The 1,987-nt window shown below is 40.0% G+C and overlaps 1 non-coding gene across 1 annotated transcript; it reads left to right on the forward strand.

Annotated features, from left to right (window-relative positions):
* Window positions 1-1,126: 1,126 nt before the first annotated feature.
* trnas-uga lies at window positions 1,127-1,208 on the forward strand. Its single transcript has one exon. It is a non-coding gene; the product is annotated as a tRNA-Ser (tRNA).
* Window positions 1,209-1,987: the final 779 nt, after the last annotated feature.

The following is a 1,987-nucleotide window of genomic DNA, read 5'->3' on the forward strand; positions in this document are numbered from 1 at the left end:
TCGAACTGACCCACCATACATTGGAAATAATGCTTCGTTCTTGTGCCCTGAAATCCTTCTGCAGCTTTCATAACAGACTTATACAACTGCTACTAGACTTCAACGACTTATTAAAAACTTCTCCAAGATGCATTTCTAAAAATCTGTACATCAGACTTTCTACTTCAAACCTTCGACAAATAATCTGCACACATTTCCCTCCTGACAAGTATGATAAAGTTAAATCGTTGCTATTTATTAGATCATGAGGGACATGGATAGGTTGACTCGTCAAGGTGTTTTCCGGCATGTCAAAATTTAGAAAACATCGGTTTGAAATTAATGAGTAAGGATTTAAAAGGGACGTCAGGGGCAACTTTTTCAGACCTGTCCAGAATGAGATGCCAGAGAAATTGGTCGATTCTGGTACAACTGTAACATTGAATGGCATCTGAATGGATATATGAGTAACAAGGTTTAGAGGGATGTGAGCCAAATGTTGGCAAATGGGACCTATTAACTTAAAATATCTGTCCACCATGGTCAAGTTGGAAAGAAGGGCCACTTTCCATGTTGTATTGTTCAACGACTTGATGACTCTAGAACAACCACAAAAACTTTGCAAATAATTCCGTCAAGACGATTTCCAAATCTTCGGTCAATCTTCCTCTCTTGTGCTCACAAGTTCATTACCTGATGTCAGAACTTACAGATTAGTTGTTGGATCCATTCCTGTAAATTGGTTCTGCGTTCTTTCTAATTCCGATATTTTTTTTACGAATGTAGGTAGTGTTTATGGACTTAGCATCAATTTTTCTAATACCATATTTCACTGAATATTAAAGCACAACAGCATATCTAATTTGGCACCAGATGATGAGCAAATGAGTCAAAATCGATCGGACGCAGTGAGACAATCATCCTCTCTTCGTGGTGTACATCCGTGACTCTATAATTCGATGAAGAATCATTCCCGCATCTTCAGCTGTGTCAGAATCTAGTTTGCGGTGAAAGCCTGTCAATCTGCTAAGGTAAAGTTCGTCTGGGTGTCTGCAAAGGATTTGGCGAAATCTTTCGGTCTTGACAATTTGTTCTTCCAACAAATGAATTCAGTTGTTTTACTGTGAAAATTGACACACGTGCGGCAACTGTGATGGCCGAGAGGTTAAGGCGTTGGATTTGAAATCCAATGTGGTCCCCCTGCGCAGGTTCGAATCCTGTTCAGAGCGTAGAATCTTTTAAAAGACATTAATTCCTTTGCAGGATTTGGATTTCGTGGAGCTTGAGCTTTGCATTCAATCGAAAGTAAATTTTCAACTGTGAAGAATCAGAAGTAATTTCAAGACTGACCCAATCATCTAATTGAATAAATTATATGTCGAGACACAAAAAGCCACCAACTTCCAACACGAATCAGTTTCAAGATATTTGTCGAACTATCGTGAAATTTGGATGTTCGGGGGGGTGGAATTCAGCAAAACAAGAAGCAATGCAATAACATTAGATTACACAGTGTGGAAACAGGCCCTTCGGCCCAACAAGTCCACACCGACCCGCAACCCACCCATACCCGTAACCTAACACTACAGGCAATTTGGCATGGTCAATTCACCTGACCTGCACATCTTTGTGACTGTGGGAGGAAACCGGAGCAACCGAAGAAAATCCACGCAGACACGGGGAGAACGTGCAAACTCCACACAGTCAGTCGCCTGAAGCGGGAATTGAACTCGGGTCTCTGGCACTGTGAAACGGCAGCGCTAACCACTGTGCCACCGTGCCACCCTTTTTTTTTTGCTTTTCAAGAAGTTTGATTATAGAACTCCAGAATGTGCATTACCAAACAATAGTTAATAAATAATTTTCTTGCAATTTGCTGTTAGAAAACAGGCATCAAGTTTTAATTTTCTTTTCTATAAACCATAACTCAAAAATCATACTCCAGCTTTAGAAATAGAATAAATCTCAGTTCCACATTTTGTGCATTCAAAGAGATTTCTAGAGGTAT

This window comes from Chiloscyllium plagiosum, chromosome 8 (genome assembly GCF_004010195.1).
Source record: "Chiloscyllium plagiosum isolate BGI_BamShark_2017 chromosome 8, ASM401019v2, whole genome shotgun sequence".
Taxonomy (NCBI): Eukaryota; Metazoa; Chordata; class Chondrichthyes; order Orectolobiformes; family Hemiscylliidae; genus Chiloscyllium; species Chiloscyllium plagiosum.